Genomic DNA, 24,687 nt, shown 5'->3' with positions numbered 1-24,687 from the left:
GGGCCCTGATGGGGATCTTCTCCCGGGTGGGGTTCCCCCGGGAGGTCGTCAGTGACAGGGGCACGAACTTTATCTCCAGATATATGAAGTCCCTCTGGCAGCAATGCGGGGTCACCTACAAATTCACGACCCCCTATCACCCGCAAGGAAACGGACTGGTCGAGAGATTCAACCGCACCCTCAAGGGGATGATTATGGGTCTAGAAGAACCCCTTCGACGCCAGTGGGACGTACTGCTGCCATGCCTCCTGTTTGCCTATCGGGAGGTCCCGCAGAAGTCCCTCGGCTTCAGCCCCTTTGAACTACTGTACGGACACCCCGTCCGGGGCCCCCTCAGCCTAGTCAAGGAAGGTTGGGAGCAGCCTCCCCAGAAAACGCCCCCGGACATCTACCGGTATCTCCTGGCTCTCCGCAACCAGACCCGGCGGTTCCGAGACACCGCCAAAGCCAACCTCGAGGCCAGTCAGGAGGACATGAAGAGGTGGTACGATCAGCACACGTCCTCCATTGAGTTCGAACCTGGACAACAGGTCTGGGTGATGTCCCCGGTTGAGCCCTGTGCCCTCCAAGACAGATGGTCCGGGCCCTTCAAGGTAATCGAACGCAAGGGGCCCGTCACCTATTTAATCGACATGGAGACTGCCCGGAACCCCCTACGGGTCCTCCATGCCAACAGGCTCAAACCCCATTTTGTGCGATCCGAACTCAGCCTCCTAATGGCTACCGATACTGGGACAGAAGAAGACTCCGAACCCCTTCCGGACTTACTGAGGGCCTTCGAGCAGGATGGCTCAGCGGAAGGGGTCCAGCTCTCCGAGGCCCTGTCCCCGGAGCAACGCCAAGACTGCCAAACGCTCCTGAGGCAGTTCGCCTCCCTGTTCTCCCTCACCCCCGGAGTCACCCCCTGGTGCCTCCACGATGTGGACACCGGGGACAGCCCTCCTATTCGACACCGAGCATACCGCGTACCAGACCGGGTACGAGCCTGCATCCAGACCGAGGTGTCCAAGATGCTGACCCTAGGAGTGATCGAACCCTCAGACAGTCCCTGGGCGAGCCCAGTCGTCCTGGTTCCCAAGGCAGCTGCCCCGGGCGTTGCCCCTGAGCTCCGGTTCTGCGTGGACTATCGAGGGCTGAATGCAGTTACCCGGACCGACGCTCATCCCATCCCCCGGGCAGACGAGCTAATTGACCGGATGGGGGCCGCCCGCTACCTGAGCATCTTCGACTTAACAGCGGGCTACTGGCAGATCGGCCTCACCCCTAGGGCCCAAGAACGATCCGCCTTCTCTACCCCAGACGGGCACTACCACTTTAAAGTCATGCCCTTCGGCATGAAAAACGCCCCGGCAACGTTCCAACGGCTGGTAAACCAGGTACTGGCGGGCCTGGAAGACTTCAGCGCCGCCTACCTGGACGACATTGCTGTGTACAGCCACCAGTGGACCGACCACCTCCGCCACCTGCGGGAGGTTCTACTCGCCCTCCAGCAAGCCGGGCTCACCATCAAGGCCAGCAAGTGCCAGGTTGGCCAAGGGTCCGTGACCTACCTGGGACACCAAGTGGGAAGCGGGCTGGTGGCCCCTCTCCAACTCAAGATTGCTGCCATCCAGGCCTGGCAACCCCCTACGAGCCAAACGGAGGTCCGGGCCTTCCTGGGGCTCACCGGATACTACCGGCGGTTCGTGAAGGACTATGGCAGCATCGTGGGGCCCCTCACAGAGCTCACCTCCAAAAAGAGCCCCAAAACCGTCAACTGGACCCCGGGCTGCCAATCAGCCTTCGAGAAGCTAAAGACCGCCATGTGCACGGCCCCCGTGCTCCAGGCTCCCGACTACAGCCGGGAATTCATTGTGCAGACGGACGCCTCCGATCATGGTGTGGGGGCCGTCCTCTCCCAACTCAACGCCGAAGGGGTCGACCATCCGGTGGTCTTCATCAGCCGACGCCTCTTGCCCCGAGAACAGCGCTGGAGCACCATTGAGAGGGAGGCCTTCGCCGTAGTCTGGGCACTCAAGAAGCTCCGGCCATACCTCTTCGGCACCCACTTCCGGGTGCAAACAGACCACCGACCCCTGCAATGGCTGATGCAAATGCGGGGGGAGAACCCGAAGCTGTTGCGCTGGTCCATCTCCCTGCAGGCGATGGACTTCACGGTGGAACATCGTCCAGGCCAGGACCACGCCAACGCCGACGGCCTGTCACGCTTTTTCCGCCTCAGCGAGGAGAGTCCCCAGGAAGATGGCTGACTCTCCCCGCCTTCAGCTGGGGGGGACGCATGTTGGACAGGCCGCATGATCGAGCTGTACCCCCTCCCCGCAATGGGACCAGGACCCTGGCTCTCCCTGCATCCCCAGCCAGAGTCCACCAACGACCACCCGAAGTACCCTGCAATCCCTCCACTACAAGACACCAGCTCCGGACCCCGCTGGCCCGGGTCACCATCTACCCCACGACATCGACCCGGCCGCCATCTTGGGGCGCTGCAGCACGAGGCCGCGTGGCCTCAACTCGACCCTCACCCTGGGCCCGGCCGGGCCCGACATCGAGGCACCAACCTCCCCCCAGGAGGCAGAGTGACCACTTGGCGAGTCAATGGGAGAAGGAATCGTCAACGGCTCTCCTCCGCCAGGTGTCGATCACCCCAGGCCGCCTGGGCGCTGGCTCCACCCCCCTGCTGGGTGTCTGGACTCCCTCATCCCGGACCTCCCGGCCCCCAGGCGCGAGGGTCCGGACATCAAAGGGGACCAGACCTATAACTGGGGCAGGACCAGACCAGGAAGGCAGTTGTATCCTGGAGTCGAGAGACCCGAGAAGAACTCATCCGTGACTTGGCCTGCTGGCGCTGCCGCGGCCCTCTGCCTCGTGAAACCATCTTGGCCTGCTGGCGCTGCCGCGGCCCTCTGCCTCGTGAAACCATCGTCTTGGCCTGCTGGCGCTGCCGCGGCCCTCTGCCTCGTGAAACCATCTTGGCCTGCTGGCGCTGCCGCGGCCCTCTGCCTCGTGAAACCATCTTGGCCTGCTGGCGCTGCCGCGGCCCTCTGCCTCGTGAAACCATCGTCTTGGCCTGCTGGCGCTGCCGCGGCCCTCTGCCTCGTGAAACCATCTTGGCCTGCTGGCGCTGCCGCGGCCCTCTGCTTTATGAGACTATCACCTTGGCCTGCTGGCGCTGCCGCGGCCCGATCCACAGACCCTCCAGCTCGAGGATTGTGAGCTCGCCTTTTACCACCACCTGTACCGATCCGGTACTAAGACTGTCCCGCTACCCCCTTTCCCTACAGAGACTAGAAGTGAGAGGACCCCCGGGTCCAAGTTATCCTGTATCGCTGATATCCTTGCCTTAAGAACCTTATATAAAGCCTTGAACTCGACTTGGTGTGGTGCCTGTTTGTGGGGAGGGAGGGTACTTGTCTGTACGATCGCCGGAGACGGTCCCCCTCGGGGATCTCTCCCTCGGTATCCGGCCGACCCTCAGGGTCCCCGTCTAACATGAATGCACTAAGAGAAATCCAGTCCCTACCACTGCAGCCCCTAAGGCACCTGCACCCCCTAGTACAGTCAGCAGTAGAGGTACACAACTCAAGGCTATAGTGGGGTTAACCCTGGGTACTGAGATGGAGTCTGGGTTAGTCAGAATCCCTACTCAGGCAGTTCTGCTATATGATGTGGACATGTCCATGACCACTCCTATGAGTCCCAATACTTTGGGCAAATATAGGCAGATGCCTTTAATCAATGAGAAACTGGCTCAGGCCTACAGGGACACATGTGCCAGTGTCACTATGGTGACACCTAACTTTGTGGACCTTGGACAAATCATACCAGGTGAGAACTACCTAGTGACCAATGCTAGCAATGCCACTACTGCCCATAGTGTGGCTGTTGTTAAATTGTCCTGGGGAGGGGTAACTGGCCACAAGAAAGTTGTTGTACGTGCAGACCTCCCAGTAGACTGTCTTTTGGGCAATGATCTTGAGAAATCCTTATGGTCAGAAGTGGAGTATAGGACTCATGCAGAAATTCTAGGGATTTCAGCACGTCCTTGCTGTAACCAGGTCCCAGGCCAAGAAGTGCCTACCTGAACCTGTGGTGGATCTTGAAACAATAGACCATCCACAACCCAAGAGGAGGAGCAAGAGGGTTAAGGCAGTGCCTTCCCACTTGCCCCAGGTTGAGGATCAGCCCTCTCAGGAGGATGATTCTGTGATCCAAGAGGAGACTGTCCTGGAAGAGCTTGAACCTGATCAGGTTGAGTTTCTGGGGACAGGGGGACCCTCAAGGGCAGACCTGGGGCAGGCTCAGTTGACTAGCCCTTCCCTTGAACCCCTCAGACAGCAATCTGCTGCTGAGGCTGCTGGGAATGCTCAAGGTACCCATAGAGTGTATTGGGATGATGGGCTCCTTTATTCAGAGGCTAGAGACCCCAAGCCTGGTGCTACTAGGCGGTTGATTATACCTCTGCAATTTAGGGGCTTCCTTCTTACCTTGGCCCATGATATTCCCCTTGCAGGACACTTAGGCCAGAACAAGACTTTGTACAGGCTTGTCCCTCACTTTCACTGGCCTCACATGTCAGAGGATACTAAACAGTTTTGTCGCTCCTGTGACACCTGCCAAGCCAGTGGCAAGTCAGGTGGTACCACAAAGGCCCCCCTTATACCACTACCTGTGGCGGGGGTGCCCTTTGAAAGAGTTGGGATAGATATTGTTGGTCCAATGGATCCCCCAACAGCATCTGGGCACAGGTTTATCCTGGTGGTAGTGGATCATGCCACCAGGTCCCTCACTTTCACTGGCCTCACATGTCAGAGGATACTAAACAGTTTTGTCGCTCCTGTGACACCCGCCAAGCCAGTGGCAAGTCAGGTGGTACCACAAAGGCTCCCCTTATACCACTACCTGTGGTGGGGGTGCCCGTTGAAAGAGTTGGGATAGATATTGTTGGTCCAATGAATCCCCCAACAGCATCTGGGCACAGGTTTATCCTGGTGGTAGTGGATCATGCCACCAGGTACCCAGAAGCAATACCCCTAAGGACCACAACAGCTCCTGTTGTGGCAAGGGCCCTACTTGGAGTATTCTCCAGAGTGGGCTTTCCAAAGGAGGTCCTTTCAGACAGAGGTACTAACTTTATGTCTGGATATTTAAAGGCAATGTGGAAAGAGTGTGGAGTAACTATAAGTTTACCACACCCTACCATCCACAGTGCAATGGGCTTGTTGAAAGGTTCAACAAGACCATAAAGGGAATGATAAAAGGGTTACCTGAAAAGCTTAGGCGAAGATGGGACATCCCTTTACCCTACTTGCTCTTTGCTTACAGAGAGGTCCCACAGAAGGGGGTTGGCTACAGCCCTTTTGAACTTTTGTTTGGCCACGCTGTGAGGGGTCCATTGTGTCTTGTGAAGGAAGGATGGGAGTTACCTCTCAAAAAGCCCAAACTAGACATTGTGGACTATGTACTTGGTCTCCGCTCCAGGATGGCTGAGTACATGGAGAGAGCATCCAAAAACCTGGAGGCCAGCCAAGAATTACAGAAATCTTGGCATGACCAAAAGGCTGTTCTGACTGAGTACCAGCCAGGGCAGAAGGTGTGGGTGTTGGAGCCAGTGGCCCCAGCAGCACTCCAAGTCAAATGGTCTGGACTCCACATCGTACTGGAGAAAAAGGGAGAGGTCACCTACGTGGTGGACCTTGGCACCCCTAGGAGCCCCCACAGGGTGCTCCATGTAAACAGATTGAAACCATATGTGGCCAGGGCAGACATGGGTTTACTCATGGCTACAGATGGGGAACAGGAGGAAGAGAGTGACCCTCTCCCAGACCTGCTTTCTCAAAACTCTGATGATGGTTCAGTAGATGGAGTAGCCTTGGCAGGCAGCCTCTCTGAACAGCAGCAATGGGACTGCAGACAAGTCTTGCAGGCTCATAGACATATGTATTCTCTTACACCCAGTCAAACTAACTGGTGCACCCATGAGGTGGACACTGGTGACAGTCTGCCTGTGAAGAATAAAATCTACAGGCAACCTGACCATGTCAGGGATTGTATAAAGGCTGAGGTGCAGAAAATGCTTAAACTTGGAGTGATTGAGCCATCAGAGAGCCCCTGGGCCAGCCCAGTAGTCCTTGTGCCAAAACCTCATACCAAAGATGGAAAGAGAGAAATGAGATTTTGTGTGGACTATAGAGGTCTCAATGCTGTCACTAGGACAGCTGCTCATCCCATTCCAAGGGCAGATGAGCTCATAGATAAATTGGCTTCTGCCAAATTTCTGAGCACATTTGATTTGACAGCTGGCTATTGGCAAATCAGGTTAGCTGAAGAGTCCAAAGCCAAAACATCATTCTCTACCCCCAGTGGACATTATCAGTTTGTGGTGATGCCCTTTGGTTTGAAGAATGCACCTGCCACCTTCCAAAAGTTGGTGAATCAAGTCCTTGATGGGTTGGATGACTTTTGCGCAGCTTATCTAGATGATATTGCTGTCTTTAGTTCCACCTGGGAGGATCACCTGATCCACCTGAAGAAGGTTCTGGAGGCCCTGCAAAAGGCAGGCCTGACTATCAAGGCTACCAAGTGCCAGATAGGGCAGAGCAAGGTTGTGTACCTGGGCCACCTAGTAGGTGGGGGTCAGGTTCAACCATTGGAGAGCAAAATCCAGGCCATCCAGGACTGGGCTCCTCCAACTACCCAGACACAAGTCAGAGCCTTCTTGGGCCTGACTCGGTATTACAGGAAATTTGTGAAGAATTATGGATCCATTGTGACTCCATTAAATGATCTGACATCTAAAAAGATGCCCAAAAAGGTTCAGTTGACAGTTAGCTGTCAAAAGGCATTTGAAGACCTGAAGAAGGCCATGTGCTCTGCACCTATCCCGAAGAGTCCTGACTACTCCAAAGAGTTCATTGTCAAAACAGATGCTTCTGAGTTGGGGGTTGGAGCTGTGCTTTCACAACTTAATGTAGATGGTCAAGACCAGCCCATTGCTTTCATTAGCAGAAGGCTGACCCCTAGAGAGAAACGTTGGTCAGCCATTGAGAGGGAGGCCTTTGCTGTGATTTGGGCCCTGAAGAAGTTGAGACCATACTTGTTTGGCACTCACTTCCTAATTCAGACAGACCATAAGCCCCTCTTGTGGCTTAATCAGATGAAGGGTGAAAATCCCAAACTGCTCAGGTGGTCCATTTCCCTACAGGGGATGGACTTTACAGTGGAGCACAGACCAGGGACTGACCATGGCAATGCAGATGGTCTCTCCAGGTATTTCCACTTAGAACATGAAGACTTATCTGGTCAAGGTTAAGTTTAATGTCCCTGCATTTGGGTGTGGGGAGGTTGTGTAGGAGAGTAGGGTCTGCTTTCCTATGGTCACCCCAATTCTTGCTTTTTGCTTCACTGGTTTTCGACTTAATGTGGCTGTGGGCCTGCTAATCAGACCCACAGCCTGCTGTTCTTTCTCTAAATTCACAGACATGTACTTTAGGTACAACACCAATTTGGTACTGGACACCTTATCAGCCCCGGTACAGTGTACTATAGGTACCCAAGGCATAGGTGCATCCAAGGCCTACCAGGGGCTGCAGCATATCTTTTGCCACCCCTGGCTGGCCACTTAAATCGACACAACTGGCTGATCACTCAGCTGGGGCAAGGTGGTGTAATCACCCCTTGCTTAGATATAGTATACCTATATCTAAACCTATCTGGACACATATATACCTATAAGTCACTCCTATGGCAGGCCTTAACAATCCTGGAGGCAGAGTGCTTGGTTTTATGTGATATGGTGCTCTGGCATGAGCTGAGCCTGTCTGCAGCTTTCGGAACCATTTCCTTATAGCTGTTCCAGGATATTGCCATACCATATACTCTTAAGTGCATTATAATCCTCGCGGTTATTGCTAACTTTGGTTTGGCTTTATCAAAACATGTCGTGTTTGGTGTCATACACTTTGGAATACTACCCCCTCGCCAGTTCTGGCGACGGGGGTAGCATTCCACCCTTCTAGAGGGAGAAGACATGTTACTTTACTTAAAACGCGGTTAATCCTAACCAGAGCCTCAGCATCACAGAATGGATGATGCAGCCCCGACACAAGTCTGACCTCCTGCTGCTGACCGAAACTTGGCAGGGGAGGCCTGGACAAAGGGTTTCCTGTCACAGGGAGGTGCTACACCACCCCAGACAGGAGATAGTGGATTGGAGCAGGGAGGGCTGAATTAAACTAAACACTGCCTGGGGCACATAAGGTGTACCAGGCAAATTCCAGTCAAACCGGTTCTGGGGCACTCCAGCCCCAGTCCTGGTGCGAAACTGGACAAAGGGAAAGGGGTGTAACCACCCCCTTCCTGGGTCCCACACATAGGAGGGACCTAGCAGGTAATCCAGCCCCTTGATTTGGAATAAAGGTAGGAGCTGTGCTGATGCACATCAGATTATCCTGACTGAAACTTTGATACATAACTCTGGACCCTTCGACATCCCACTCGACGTGGAAGACTGAAGAATCTCCCTTGTGGTCAAGGAGTGACCACCCTGTGCAAACAGGCACCATCCAGCGCATCACCGTTTGCTTTGTTGCAGTTCCCGCCGGAACTCGAGCGACAGAGATCAACAAGACCCAGCGTTCCTGCCTTCCAACAGCCCGATCCACAGTCCCAGCAAATCTGAGACCCGTGGACGCGACCTGAAGCGTGGGGCCAGCCATCTTGGAAAAACTACGAAGTGCTGACCGTGCAGCTCCAGAGGCTCCCTCGAAGCTGTGCATTGGGGTTTGAGAAGCCTCAGCCCGAGCGCAGCTTTTGCACCGAAGCTCACCCCTCCACACTCATCGAGTGCTGCGTGGGGCCCTTTTGCATTTTCCTGCTCGACGCGTTGGTCCGGTCGCTTGCCCGTTGGCTAGTGGCCCCAGTACCAACGAACCTTTGAATTTGCTCTGCTAGTCTGGTTTCTCCAGACTGGCCCTCGCTCCCCTGAAAATGAGCACCCGCTCTGACCTTGCTGGTCCGAGTAAGAAGCGATCTTCGAATCCTGCGTGGGTTGCATTTGCCAAGGCCTGTTAATGCCGATCCGAAAGCCGACACCGCCGACAGCGAGAGCCTTTGTGGGACAGCTCGTGATCCACTCCTGGACATCCTCGATGCCCCAGAGTCCACGTGGCAGCGGAGACAAGCTTCACGACAACCACCTGATTGCGCCCGACATTGCCTGGTTCCTTCCTGGTTCCTTCCTGGTCACTGCTGAGTGACCCAGACTCTGTCCCCTCAGCTTTCAGGTACTCTACATCTTCGATCCACCCTTGGATCCAACCGGACTCTTCTCTCCTGGCCGCCTGCAGCATCTTCATCTCCAGGCTCCATAGAACTGCACGACGAAACCCGACACACTTTGGCACCTATGCACCCGCTTCCTGTGGGTGAGGTAACTATCTAACACCGGGTCTCCTGTAGTGGTTTACACCTCTAGTGTCTAAGTTTAAAGTGTGGTAATTCTATTCGAGTCGGAAGACTCCTAAAACTGTAACTCGATAACTTTTACGCAACATTGAGTTTGCATTGGTGCATGCGTGTGCTTTTAGCGCTGCACCCGAATCCCGTGGGCTACTCCCCTCCTAACTGCTGTTAGTCCAGTGTAGTCCCAGCGATTCCCAAGGCCCCAGGCCTTACCACTGTTCGAAAGGTGATACTTATACCACTTTTATGATATATGGTTTGAGTGGCCACCGGCCTCATCCATAATTGTGCAACTTTCATATGTTTAACTGTGCTTTTGTTTAAACGCTTGTGCTTCTATACTCATAAAGAGTATAGGGGATTTTTCTGAGAATAAATACATATATTTTTATAATATATAACTTGTGTGGTGTCCTTTCATTTGATATTATTAGGATTGCATATGGTAAAACAGCTGGCTTCAAATGCCCTCTTGAGTTTAGCCTGAAGGCTGCTTAGTCCATGCTACCATTAGGATAGCTTGTCTTTTTAAGGTTGATTTACAACCACCACCATAAGGGATTGTTTGGACTGATAGAAGGTGCCCACAGAATTGTGGACATCATACATCAGGCCAACTTCTCACAAGTTGTAGGGCACTTTCAATAGTGGAATTATTTCTAAAGGTAGCTTTAGAAACCATTCCACTATTGAAAGTGCCCTACAACTCTTTTGACAAAAATTAATTTGCATTTTAACACAACGCGCAAAGTGTCTCCAATCACGCAGTCTCCCTGCGGGACCCGGTGCCCTTTTTCCAACATCTTCCACATGGCCCGGATCGGTCTACACACCCCTGCAAGCAAATACACAGGCCCACCTGCCAGTCATCGCGGCCGGTATGACGGGCGGGATGGGGGAGAGGGGGTGGAAATGGGATGGTCGTGGGGGTGGATGGGGGAGGCGGGAGGGGTTTGTTTAATTAAAAAATGAGAAAATAATTTAAACTTCACTTACCATCCTGCGCCGCTTCTTCTGGAGGGGTCCGATTCCCGCCGTCCTGCGCATCGTCATCAGCCAAGAAGCCAGGAAAGGCGGCCTCCCTCCCTCCCCTCCACCAATCAGAACGCGTGTGATTGGTGAGGCCGCGCCCTACCCGGTCATTTTTTTCTCTTTATATGCTGATGCATGCAGCAGCAAATACAAAGAAAAAGGAGAGTGGGCAGTCCTGCTCAAGGGCAGGGGGGAGTGGCTTGCCCACTGTTGTGCATACAGACTTTTTGCTCGGCCCCAGGACCGACCAAAAAGTCAGTATGCACAACAGTGGGCAAGCCACTCCCTCCTGCCCTCGAGCAGGACCGCTCACCCCCAACCAGGCACTTCTACTTTCTCACTGTGCGAGAAGGCAGAAACATAAAATGCTAGGTATTACCATTTATGTTTCTGCCTTCTCGCACTGCAAGAAAGCAGTGGGGCAAGGCCCCCACACCCCAAAGGGGGAGCCGCCACTGGTTTTAGATAACACCAAAACTTTCATGAGAAGGTGATAATTCCTTACCTCAATTAATGGGTGCCTGGAGCGTTTGGCATCTACTGTCTCCAGAAAAAACATGGAACAGTGTTTAATAGGCCTTCGAGCAAGAAATTTATGAGGTTGACTGCAATGGGGACATCCTTCAAATGCAATGGTCTGAACAAAGAGGTGAATAAAAAGGCTCCACAAAACCAGAGGGACAGGGTCTGAATTTGGGACGCATTGAAATCATTACTGGGTCGAGGTTATTTTGGGGGTAGTGGTCTTATTTTTAATGTTTCTCCTTTGGCCTGTGTAGCGTCTTCCCCAGCCCAGGAGCATGCAGATGAAGTATGCCACACAAGAGCTGCTATCAAGCGTTACTTTATTCCTCAGCATACACCCACACACTGCGTATTAAATCATACTTAATGTTAACCACACCCAAACACCTTCCCGCATATCAGGTGTTTCCTTTCTAGAGTCCGCCCAGAACCACAAGGGTTCAAGAGCTCATAGCATCAATATGCCTCACCCAGCTCCTCCGTTGTTCTTCCCAACCCTGGCTGCTGTCACACCTCGTCAGCATTTACTCAACCCTCCTAGCATTGCTCCCCCTTCCCACCATTCCATGTCTTTTTTAGGTCTCGCCTAGCAGCGCGCAACGCTGCATAGGAGGGGACCTCTTGCACTCGATCAGCACTTTGCCTAAAAGCGTGCACTTTTTGCATTGCTTTCTATTGCAACGCATGCACGTTTGGCGTTTCCCTTGTGGGAGCGAGCATCAGCGCCATCTGTTAGTAATTATCTTGAAAACAGATGGTGCCCCTGTTTGCTTCCGCAAGGGAAACACTGTGTGTGTCTGGTCCACATGCACATCCCCTCCACCCCACCTCCTCACTTCAGCCCCCCTCCTGCCCATTTTTCTCGACCCAGTGGGTACAGTTAACACCACCCAAGCCAGTGCTTTAAATGGGCCGGTACTCACCGGTACTGAGTACCGCCACTTCTTCATTTTCTCCCCTTGAGTACCGGCACTTTTTTCTAGAAGAAAGAGAGTACCGGTACTCATGGGGATCTGACTTTATCCGAGGCAGCACGCTTCCTTTATCCCTCAAGTTATACTGCGGCTGCACCTTTCAAGCACTGCACGGAATCAATCAATGGAGCTCGTCACCAGGACCCAGCGTGAGCTGCTTTGTAAATCAGAGCAGGGGTGTGTCTGCTGAGTCATTTGCTTATCCAAAGATCTTTCACAGTGGGCGCTAAGAGGGGGCTGTAGAATCTAATGGGTGGCGGTGGGAGGCACTATTCAGGACATAACAAAAGAACGTATGGGAAGGCTTTTACAGTCGCCACGCATCTGAATTGCTTTCTTGCACACTTCCACTTCCACGCTCGCTGATTCCTATTTCATCGACCTTGGACAGACCTTAAGACCAATCAAAAATGTGAAGATTGGCACCTGGTTCCCCAGTACAGACGTTGTCAGCTCTGGCCCTAACTCCGGTTTACAAATGTTCCAGGAGAGACTTGTTTATTTATTTTATGCGTTTTTATATAACGCGGACTTTACCCGAAGATGTCAGAGCACTTCACAATAGGATCAGTAATGATACATGACGAGAAAATTACAAGTGAACAAATTACAAAAGCAAATGTTAAGTTACATGAGGCAAAAGTGACAATTGTGAGCAAACAAAATACAAGAGGTAGCAAACGATACAATACAGGAGGAAAAAGTGATATGTGTGTATGTTACAAAAGCATACAAAGTACAAGTAGAGGTATAGTACTGCAATAAATGGCAGACACTCCAGCACAAGAACAAACGTTACATGAGGCAATGGTGGCACTTGCGCAAGTATAAAAAACATGAAGGAGGGGACCCCTCTAACGTTACTTTAAGGTCAGGGAAAAGAGGAGAAAAGATAAATACAATACTAGAAAAATTCCCTCATGACCTATCTAATTTTTGTTCACCAACATTGTTTATATATTACAATTTTATTCAAACACAACAACAACCGGACTAGTTTATAACATTTCTTCAGTATATTTTTATTTCCTCATTGTTTCTTTTTCATTTTCAATTTCTTTCTTATAAAATATTTGTATCCATTGTATCAGTGATACATACATTATTTTGTACAAAATTCATATTCCAAAAAGTGCAATTACAATCTCATAACAAATGTCCCCTAGGCTGTAAAAACATATCAATACTAACCCAATTCCACTCACTCAATATCATTCATTCCCATTCATAACCTTTTACACACACCATACATATGTAGTATCTGAACAAATCTTGATTTATAAGGCAGAAAGTTCTCTGCCTAACTTTGAACCATAAGTTGTTAAATTTGGTTCCACGTGAGGTCGACGCGCGTTTCGGTGGGTTATCCACCACCTTCCTCAGGACCTATGCAGATACAAACATTCCACATAAACCAGAGGCCAGGGGATTTTTGACCTGTAATATATATAGCAGCTATCGTCCTTCAAGATTCAATTAAAGGTGCAGATTTTTTTGTCAGTCCGGGTTGCTCAAATATTGTTATTCCTTCTAGTTTTTTCTAATGCCATGAGGTGATGGTTCCTGTGAGATAAATCCTTTCTCAATGGTAGTTAAAAGTGGGAAACTTCCAATGATTCCTGTTTTTCAGATATAGAAAGTGCAATCAGATATATTCTTATCATTTCACAATGGATTCCATTTTCTATTGAAAGTGATTGTTCCTTGGATATCACTGCGGCAACCTGCGGCAAAGTCAGTCTCCTCGTTCGGCGTGTACGCAACCCACTACTTTCAAATGACGAAAAATGCCACAAGAGCAAGAAACAATCTAGAAAAATAAAAGTAGACATACCAAGAAAAAGGCAAAACAGAGGACAGATATCCTATCCTATTACCAAGCTTCTCACTTGCTGGTACTGAATGAGTGGTGGTATGGGGATCGGGGAGACCCGGCGTACGCCCTAGAGAGATATTTGATGGAACCGGACACTATCCATACACTCCTGTACTCAGCGGGTAAGAGGAAAAGGCTCCCGGTGGTTACCCAGGTGATCTTTAGGGTCTGGCGTGGAGCTCTCCGCCGTATGGGATGGTGGAACAGGCTAACCGGGGAGACCCGGCTGTGGCGGAACGGCCGACTACCGGCTTTGGCGGCCCTGAAGGGGTTCAGTGGCTGGGATGCGATAGGGATCTCAGCGCTGGGCCATGTTATGAGAGGCACGACCCTTAAATCGTTTCAGGACCTGAGGGACGAATATAACATGCCCCACACTCAATTTCTCAAATACTTGCAGTTCAGACATGCCATTTCCCTTGCCCTGGAGGGATTGGACTCACTTCCGGAGTTCAGTCCACTGGAAGCTAAGTTATTTATGGGAGATTTGGAGGAGAAGAAAATATCCCGCATCTACCAGTCCCTGGTTACTCACTGCTACCCTTCTCTAGACAAGCTACGGACCATCTGGGAGCGAGACGTAGGAGACATTGATGAAGAGGGTTGGAGGGAGGCTCTTGCTGCTCCGAGGGAAGCGGCTATTGCCGTACGATTGCGCCTCATCCAATTCAAATATTTACATAGAGCCTATTTTACGAGAGAGAGGTTGTGGCGGGCCGGTTTGATTGCTTCCCCTGACTGCTTGAGGTGTGGCCGGGAGGTGGGTACATTCCTACATACAGTATGGTCTTGTGGGGCGTTGGAGAGATTCTGGATGTGGGTGTGGGACTGCCTGGACGAGGTTTTAGGTTGGAAGCTTCCTCGTACATCACAGCTGGGCCTTCTTCATGTCATGGAACAGGTGGGTGGTAACATCTACAAACGACACTTACTACTACTAGGTCTCACGGTAGCCAAGAGGGATGTTGCCCGTGCCTGGAAGAACCCTAGGGCCCCCCCAGATAGAAGTGTGGAAACAAGGTTTAGATTATTGCATGGGCTTGGAACGCCCGGTATATGAGGCCCTAGGCTGCCCCAGAAAGCACTATAAAATATGGAAGAGATGGGCGGAGTACAGAGGGTTGTGGCTCAAGCCGCCGCTACAACAGGATGTCGCTGAGCAACAAATGCCTTGAGGACTGGGGTGGGGATGGAATGCATCACCAATTCCAAAAGACTCCTTTCTGTGTAGACCTGAGTGGACATCGTGCATAGGGTTAGGGTGGGACCCGGGAGGGGGTGGTTCTTACAGGGTAGGGGGGTGGGTTTTATTATTTTTTTTTTCTGATTACACTGGTAATTTTGATTGCTGTGTTGATTGCAACTCATTGTATTTTGCCTATTCTTCTCACAGCCCCTCCGGTGTTCGGAGTACTGTGATTTTCGTGCAATCTTATTCTCAAATAAACATTAAAATTTGTTCTGAAAAAAAAACCAATGTGAAATGTGAAGTAGACCAAAAGAATGATCTAGAAAATAATAGAAAGACAGAACAGTAAAAGAAAAGAAAGGTCTAGCCGAGGCTGTCTTGGTTTGATTTCCTTTATTTTATTTCGTTTTGAGGGACCAGGTCTAGGGGAGAGAGGAAATCATAGTGAATGCTGCATTGAAAACAAAGAAAAAAATGGGTACTAACAGACTTTATGTTTTTTAATGTTGTGTTGAAAATTAAAAAACATAATAAAAAACATAGAAATCTCTATAAGAAAACACTTTACTGCTGTTAATTATGACTCACAAACATATCCTACCTCCGCAATGGGGATCTAAACAAGGCTAAATATGTGCTACTAAAAATAGGGTAGAAGTACTCCGAGAGTGTGCACAAGGCAGTGAGATCACTGGACAGTAAACCAATAACACAACAGGTCAAATTATTAGTGCTCCGCCTCCAGAGGCAGAGCGGACAGGAGATACAAGACGACCAGTATAAAGTTGAAGTGTTTAAGGAAAAATTAGAACACTTGAATGTTGATGGCTCAATTGAAGACAGGGGAGTGCTCCAGGCTTCTAACGACTGGTAGAAGCCTGGAGCATTCCAATGTTTTCCTTTCACAGCTGTTACTGTAAACAAAGGCATGACAGAGCCTGTTGGGATTTCAGCCCCCTTAGGGCTCAGTGAGGCATTTGTTTTACTAATTAGAACATTCTTCCCTAGGGGCAGAATGGTCTAATAGCCTCATAGCCCTCTGTAGCGGGCTATACCAGCCATTAAAGGCTTGCTCCCTTTGTTAAAGGCCCAATTCCGAGGGGCTCCATTGAGAATAATGAAGTGGCTCATGGCTAATAAAATCTGGTATAAGCCTTCTACTCCAATATTCTAAAGTTACTTTTTTGTTTCTCCCTTTTCTTTTTATTGCTTTTGAAAAAGCATATATGACCAAGCAATAGACAGAGACATCAGAGGGAATCTAATACAGAAAAGTGCAGCTCAACACAGCCATTTTGATGCATTACCATCTCTAGAATGATAGTACACAAGTAACTCAATTCAGCCTCAATAGCCAGTTTGACTAGCTGTCCAAGGACTACAGATTTTAGCATGATTAATCTTGCAGCCCCTCCATATATACACAATTTTTTTCAGTGGCTGCACAGTAATTCATGCCCTTGTACCAGTTCACGTGGACAGCCAGCAACAGGCTATATCTCTTTGAGCAATCAGGAAAGCAAGGCCAGCCAGGGATCTCTGGTGTCTTGAGTCAGCCCACCCTTCCATTGTTTCCAGCAGTGCTACCTTGGGGTCCAAATTTATGGGGTGCCTAGGAAGTCTTTTTTTTTTTGTTTTATTTATTGAGAGTTCGTACCAGTAAATACATATTCATAAATGCATGCATAAATACATAAATAGATACGAAGAATTATACCATCAAGTAAAAGAACAGAAAGAAATAATAAACAATAAATAGTAAACAGTATACAATAAACCATAGACAGGTTAGATAACTACAATGCCAGTAAATCATTCATTTGCACTTTTGCTGTCCTCCAAGAAGCTACTGGGGCCCAAAGTCGCTTACCCATATCCCTTATCTTAGCTCCCTTTAAATCATATAGTGCTTCCTCAATGTTATGTATACCCAACATTCTGCACATCCACATTTGAAAAGTAGGAGCTTCTGTATCCTTCCAGGCTGCACTAATTAAAATCCTAAGGACTGCTACAGAAATGAAAACTAAAGCTTCAGCCTCAGTACGCATATTTAATTTCATATCACATCCAATTATTATCAGGGTAGGGGATAGATTGATTTTGACGTCGAGTAGCCCCTCTAAAAACCGCACTATTTCAGTTTTAATACTTTTTAGTTTTTCACACCCATGGAACATATGTATAAGATCAGCTGGACCATTTCCACATCTGGGGCAGTTGCTATCTGCCGCTTTCCCCCAAGAGAATAATTTTTCCGGAGTATAGTATAGATTGAATACCGTTTTGTAGTGTTGGGCCCTGAGATTCGAAGAGCGCAGAAACCTCTTATCCATAGCTAATGCCTTATCAAGATCTACTTCGGGATCCCCCAATTTTTTGGACCAGGCGGTTTCCATTTTTCCCATATCATCCATCGATGCATCATTGAATATTTTATATATGTCCTTAATTCTATGGCCCCCCGACTTCAGGTACTCAATTAATTCAAATCTCCCAAGCAAAGTGATACGTGGCCTAATTGATTTAATCCTATTAACAATCTGTAGGTATTTAAACTCTTGATAACCTTGTAGTGAATAGTGTTGCGTAAGTTCTTCAAGTGTTCTACAGTGATCTCTAATCATTATTTGCCCCAACTCCACAATGCCCTGACTCTCCCAATGACGCCACGCTCCATCCCTGCTAAGGTTTGGAAAGAGTGTTGAGTTCCAAAGCGGTGTTCTCTGATGGATAGTGGATATATCTAGGATTTTCTTGACAGTTTTCCATATATACCATACGTCTTCAAGCGTTTTAAATCCAATTTCCTTGTAGTAACTCCTCTGAGTTCCCCTTAATAGGAGCCCTATGGCTTCACTTCCCACCAATAGCTGAAAAATTGATGGTATCACCGCCTGCCTGAGGGTTGGGCCCCCCGGATGAAGTAGGATACCCATATCTGTGAGCAGACATGCCAAATGATAGCTCTTGATATCTGGCAATCCCAACCCTCCTCTATCTTGTGGTAATGACATATAACTATTTGATCGCCTTATTTTACCATATTGCCACAAAAATTTCATGAATATAGCCTCAATCTTTTTTATAATCTTCTCGTCGATTTTAAATGGGATTGACCTTAATTTATAAAGCACCTTGGGAAACATTGTCATTTTTATAACGTTAGCCCTTCCAATCAATGACAGCTGTAATGAATCCATTCTTTTTAATTCTGTTTCCATCGAATGGATAAGCGGTGTATAGTTATCTTCTATTATTCTTCCTGGTTCTGCATTTATTATTATTCCCAAATAAACTACAGATTCTAAGTATCTACCATCCAACTTGGCTATTTTTTTAGAGCATAATATTTGTGTTTTGTCCACATTTAGTCGGTAACCCGACACATCTCCAAACTGACCGGTTATTTTAACTACCTCGCTCATAGCTAGCCCTGGGTCTTTTGTGATGACTGCTAAGTCATCGGCATATGCGAGAAGTTTGGTCTGAAAACCATTTGATATTACTGGTTTAATAACCGCACTGTTCATTAATTGTGTGATTAAAGGGTCTATGTAGAGCGCGAACAGGATTGGAGAGCATGGACAACCCTGCCTCGTACCCCTTGTTATGTTAATCCTATCTGACCTTTCCCCCATTGATTGAATTCTTGCCGTAGGTGATGAATACATAGCCTGTATGGCTTGACAGAATCTAGGACCAAATCCCCTTGCCTCCAGAACCTTCCATAGAAAACTCCATCTGACGCGATCAAATGCCTTCTCCGCGTCGAGGAGGATCATTGCAACCCCCTCCCCCCTAGCAGCACCGATGTCAAATATGGTGATAGCTCTCCTAATATGATCTGTGGTTCCCCTTCCTGGGATAAACCCATGCTGCCAGGGGGAAACCAAGGACGCAATAATCCTCCCCATGCGAGTGGCCATAATTTTTGCATATAGCTTGTTATCACTATTGATCAATGATATTGGTCTGTAGGAGCCTGGGTTGGTCTTTGGTTTTCCTTTTTTGTGAAAGATCACTATATTAGTTTCTTGCCAAGACTCCGGTATTATTCCGGTATTCATAACGCCATTAAATAGATCTAAAAGCATTGGCATTGTTACCTCCCTTAGACTTTTGTATAGCTCTACCGGTATAGGGGGTGCCTAGGAAGTCTGCTAGAACGTTGTGTGTCATTTGCCAATATTCACCTATGAGGTGGCAGTCCCAAATCATGTGGTAGAAGGTACCTTCGGTCATTCCACAGCACGTACATTCTGAGTTACAGGTTCTACCCATCCTCCACAGCCTAATGGGGCTGTATTACACCCTGTGAGAGTAATTAAACTGTAAAAGTCTGACTTTAGAGGGGATAGTCATGTTAAATAATCTCAAATCGTCGTTGTCGCACCCGGAACCATCCCACAGGAGCACTCGTCCTGCCGGCTTTTCCCCGCATTACGGGGAATCCAACACTGAGGAGCCTCCACACTCCCCGTGATTGACCTAGTGGACGCCTATACCATTCCAAGCAACCTATGACAGAAGTCAACCCACTGCAACAATACCCCAATTTGAAGCATCTCCCAATTCTCACTGGACATGATCAGTACTGGACCACTTACGACGACGATTTGAGATTATTTAACCTGGTCTCGAGCGGGGCCGGGTCGGAATTATCACCGGCACAGCGACCTGTGGTTCAGCACCCATTAACCACAGCCCTGAGGAGTCGCGGAATTATTGTATTTCCTCTGCGATGAAACACGTGTCGGCTGGCCATTTATAAGCAATAAAAGAGGAACAGAATTACTGGTTGTCCCCTTTCTTCAACGGTGGAAACTTGAACTTTTAAATGTCCATTGAGGCATCTATTTTCTGTACTTTCTTCATGTAGTCTGCAACAGTTTTTTGTTAACCTACTTTAGCTTACTACCAAAGCATAAGGTGGTTTGGTTGGTGAGATTATTCATCCAGTTAATATGCTACAGGTCGTCTGGCCAACACAATATTTGTACTCTAGGGACCTGGTGAAGCACATGGGGGCAGCAACCCTGTGTGATAAGGTCAGATTTTATGGTTTTACAAGGGTTTCCAATTCCAGCCAAGAAGCCAAATCATGTTGATCTCCAAATAGCCACAAATAGGAACTCATTAGGTTGCACAGTAGTATGATCAAAGGTCCAAGACCCTCAGCCCACCCTGCTACATGTGTTGAGTACACTTTTTTTAAGAAAGGCAGGGGAACTTATTGGCCCATAAGTATCTTGTAAGTATGACCTGCACTTCAGCACAGAAGGTAGGTCGAAGGACAAGAGAAAGGTTTTTAGGGTATACAAAAACCTACAGAGTATGGATCATCTTGTGAAGTAAGTCTCCGGCCATTAAGGAAAGCAGGAATAAGGCCCAAGTGTCCAGACTTTTCTGCATACATTGCATCAAAGAGGTAATATTTAAACCCCAGGACTCACCTTGGTCATAGGTTACATGAAACCCCAGATACTGAAAATGTGTCATGGCCACATATAACCAGGAGCTGGAGACTGGTTTCAGGAGCGAACTACTAAAAGGCATGTATGTAGATTTGGGTCAATTATCCTCTAGCTCCGAGGCATCTCCACAAACCTGGAACATCTCCATCAATCTTCAGAAGGAGATCTGCAGACACTGAAGAAAGATAAGCAAAACATCCCCATATAATGCTATTCTATCTTCCTCCCAATTAGATATGCAAAACAATGCCAGTTGTTCATCTCGTTGGATCCATTCTGTTAAGACTTCTATAGTTAATGCAAAAAGGAGCGGAGACAATGGACACCCTTCCTGGGTACTGCGTTCTGTGGAGAATAGTGGGGATAGTATACCGTTCACTCTGACTTGTGCCTCTGTAGCATTGTATAAAACCTTCACTAAGGTGATAAAGTGTGGAACTTTGTTCATTTTCTCTAGAGTCTGGAAAAGAAAGAGCTATTGTTAAATGCGTTTTCTTAATTGATTGACACCAATGCTCTCGACCCCCTGAATTAGAAGCCCTAGCAAGGGCGACATAGACACATCTCAGAGAGTGTGTGGTGCTCCTTCTGGGCATAAAACTGTTTAGGTCTTCGTGTATAAGAGACTATATTTCCTTATTCAGTCGAGGGACGCATATTTGGCAAGCAACTTCACCTTCATATTGAATAACAAAATAGGTCTTGCGGTTTACTCAGTTAAAAGATAGTGGTGATTATAGCATTCCTGAGGTCCAGTGGGAGAGGGACCGTGAGCTCTATCTCACTGAATACACTTAGAAAATGTGATGATAAGAGGAAAGAGACCTTCTAATAGAGTTCCACACGAAGGCCGTTGGGGCTGAGCACTTTGCTGGACTGTATCTCAGCTATAGCCACCTATACCTCCACCAGTGTACGTTGGTTGGTCAAGCTCTGTTCAGTCATTGTCTGAGAGAGTCTTTATGATAAGTTCTTTCACTATGGGCGTGTAAGTTCCATTTCCGAATGGGATCTCGCCTGATACAATGCCCCATAGTAGCCAGAAAAGTAGAAAACACCTCTTTTATCCCGATCTAATCAGCGATCATCGGACCTGTATTAAGATTGATTTCTGGGACAATTCTAGTCTCCTCTCCTCTTCCTTCTGAGGAATCAATGGAGTAACTTGCTCATTTTGTTAAAAACTTTTTACACCTTATATTGATACATCATCCCGGCTAATTTTGCTGCATCTAATCATTTGTTTTTTAGGTTCTGGTATAACTGCTTCGAGGCGCCTATCTTCACTGCCAGATCAGTTTGTCAAGGGTCCTTGCTCATTAGACAATATTTCTCTTTGTAGTTCTACAGTCTCCAACTCAATGACTCTTTCCCTATCTCTATATATGAGAAAGTCTGGCCCAGATCACACCTTTAAAGGCTTCACACAGTATACCTAGCGAGCTAACTAAGGGAGCATTTGAGTCAAAGTAATCAGTTATTAAGTTCCTACGGGAACGTGCAGACACTTCAACCAACATGCATTAAGTCTCCATAACCCTCTAGCAGCTCACTGAGGTTTGGACAGCCACACTTCCACTGTTGTGTAGTCTGATAGGCCTCTTGTTAGGTTTGCCACCTCTCTAGTTACACCTAGGTGTGTTGCTGGCATAAAAATGCAGTCCAATCATAAGTGGCACCTGTGTGGTGCTGACTAGTATTTATATTGCCTTTCATTTTGATGACATGCATGCCAGGAATCCTCCGACCTCTGCCAGCCACAGGGACAGGAAGGCCTTCATGTTGCCTGCCTATGGAAGTGGCGCCTCAGTTCAGTCCACCTAGACACCTTCTTGCCTCCTCTTTTCTCCACTCTGGGATGGCCACTTCCCACCTGTGCCGCATTGGCCAGCTTTCAACCCATTCCCAAACTCTTGTGAGTGGTTGAAAACCAAAATCTTCCCCTAAAACATAACCTTTAGTTTTGTCAGAGATAACTGCATACATTGCACTTCCATTGCTTGGAGTTTCGGTTTAACTGATCAATAGTTGTCCTCTGCTGCTGCATCATTCTTGTGTAGTCTCAGAAAACCTGGTTCTTATGGGATTCCAGAAGGATTACTCCAAGGACTCTTACCATTGTCAGGATCAAGTCATGGTTCCTATAATTCACCATACAGGTAATCAAAGGTTTCTGGAGGTATGCTCGGTGCACCATCGCTATCAGGGAACAGTAGGATAACTGGTCCACCAGCCACGGCCCGTATAGGGCGTGCCAGCGGTTGGTGACGTGGGGCGGGGGAGGTTCAGGGTGGGAGTTGCAAAAAGTGGCAAACGGACGATTTCAGGTAGGTAATGAAAAAAATAAATAAAACGAATTTCGTTGCGCGCGCTGCATTGCATTTGGCATCCCGTCCTCCTCCCTAGACACCATTTCTCACATGGAGCTTTGCAGTCTACTCACTGTCTGCCGCAGATCCTTCACTGTGTCTTCAGGGACAGAGATGCAAGTTTCAGCTTCTGTCACCTGTCCAGTGGTTTTACGGAGATCCTGGCGAAAGAGTCCAACATCTTCACCAACAGTGAAAGTGAAAGTGAATAAAGCTTTTATTGTTCGATTATTTAAAATCATTACAATATGCTAACAATATAAAAATAGTTATCTAAAAAAAAAAAGACATAAGTTATATTCCCTAGTTTTTTACTCCAGTCAGTTCAACATAAAACCTTCAGTAAAATGTCATATTCTAGCTATGCAGTTTAAGAACAAGGTGCATTAATTTTTTTTAATGGGAGATATATCCACCTCTCCCCTCCTTCCAGACCTACAGTTTTCTTTTTGCGGCTCTGCATTTGCGGACAGTCCTGTACGAATTAGGTCTATGAATTTCCCCAGCCGTGCTACTGTTTGACTTGCTGTAGACGAAAAACACAAGTCCAAAATTTCGCAGCATCGGTTGAGGCCCTGAGCTCTGCAGATTGGAATAACCAAACAATGCCTCTCACTGGCTAACTTTGGGCAGCAACACAACAAATGATACCAGGATTCCTGATGGTAATCACAAAGTCTTCACCAACAGTGTCAATCTTGAGTTCAAGGGCCTATTGGGAAGACTGCGTTGCTTTCTGGAAAACATCAGTGTGTGAGGAGACCCCCAAGCCCCATTTCAGTCTGTTTGGCCTCCACCTTAGCTGTGGGTGCCAGTGGTTTTGAAAATGTGCCCATTTTCCCCTGTTTGGAGAGCTCCTTATCCTTTACCATTGTAATACAGAAATAAACAGTGGGTCAACCTGCCAGGCCCCGGCCATGGGTGGAACGAGCAATAGTTAGTGGAAATCATTCTAGTGGCTAGCAGCACTGTACTTCTGTGGGTAGCATCATGTAGTCATCTACCGTACAAAGGCCTCCAATTGTCTTTCCTAAGTAGAGACCCCGGAGGACCATGGCACCATGCAGCAGCCTGCCCTCTGTCACAGATCTTGTCCACTTTTAAGCTCTATCAGTGGATCTTTTGCTGGGTAATAGCAAGGGGTATGTCTCCATCATCGAACACATAGATGGGGTTGCCTTGCAAGCTGCATTCACCTCCAATCATTGAGCCTCAAGACCAGTATTATCTAGCTTGGAAGGAGGACCGAAGCCTAATAAATCGAGTCTTGCCTTGTCCCTTAAATGGAGGGATTGTCTAGTATGTCACTGTTTCCTTATTACATGCAGCCTCCTTGGATGATGCGAGGGAGCCTCCACCACAGAGTTTTAGGCAAGGGCAGCCAGTACAGGGAGGAGTCGCCACTCAGGTCTCTCCCCAAATCCTTGTGTTGGGCCTCAGTAGGCATGAGTTACAACTCACCTCTCTCGCCCCCACCACAAGGCCAAACAGTCTACCACCTTCAGGAATAAGAAAGACAAAAATTAGGGGTACTGAACTAGAATATGCACAAAGAAGTGGAATTTAGCATGAACAGAAAGGACCTGCTTGGCCGGATGTCAGAGCTGATTACTTAGGGATTCAATTAGCTCTTACGATTAAAGTAATGCTGCTTTCTTTTTAGGTTGAAGAATTGTTTTATTTGGAATGAAATATGAGAAGGGCTTGAGGCCATTTATTTGTATATTATTTCCTCTGAAATGTTCTCTAAATATTAAGACATTAAAAGCAACCACTGTGAGTTTGA

The 24,687-nt window shown here is 48.2% G+C and overlaps 1 protein-coding gene across 11 annotated transcripts in view; it reads left to right on the top strand.

Moving 5' to 3' along the window:
* The window catches only part of LOC144763479 (E3 ubiquitin-protein ligase PHF7-like), a 1,848,469-nt gene that overhangs the window by 934,475 nt on the left and 889,307 nt on the right, over nucleotides 1-24,687 (top strand). The gene's annotated exons all lie outside the window — the stretch shown is intronic.

This window comes from Lissotriton helveticus, chromosome 6 (assembly GCF_964261635.1).
Source record: "Lissotriton helveticus chromosome 6, aLisHel1.1, whole genome shotgun sequence".
NCBI classification, from domain to species: Eukaryota; Metazoa; Chordata; class Amphibia; order Caudata; family Salamandridae; genus Lissotriton; species Lissotriton helveticus.
The sequence above is the reverse complement of the archived record's forward strand: the minus strand, read 5'-3'. Positions and strand labels throughout refer to the sequence as shown.